Raw genomic sequence first — 359 nt, 5'->3', positions numbered from 1 at the left:
CTCTCACTCATAATTTATTTTCAATGCAGATTTAAGAGGGCTTTTGGGGAGCCTCGGTGTCTTTAAATTCTTTCCTGCTAAAAACAAATGACTACTTATTTCCCACAGATTCCTTTCCTTGAAATAGCATTTGTATGGTAAACCAATTGCTAAAAGGCTTAACTATTGGTCAGGACACTGATGTCTGTAAAGTGGATTTGAAATGCTGCTAATTTTGTGTCATCTTCAATGTGAAAATATATTTTCATTAAAACAGAAAACATATAGTATCACAGAACAATTTTATTGGATATTTTCTTTATTTCCATGTCATATGATTTCTCCTTTCCCAGTTTCCCCTCAAAAAAAAAGACCAAAAA

Source organism: Mastomys coucha, unplaced genomic scaffold, assembly GCF_008632895.1.
Source record: "Mastomys coucha isolate ucsf_1 unplaced genomic scaffold, UCSF_Mcou_1 pScaffold21, whole genome shotgun sequence".
NCBI classification, from domain to species: domain Eukaryota; kingdom Metazoa; phylum Chordata; class Mammalia; order Rodentia; family Muridae; genus Mastomys; species Mastomys coucha.
The sequence above is the reverse complement of the archived record's forward strand: the minus strand, read 5'-3'. Positions refer to the sequence as shown.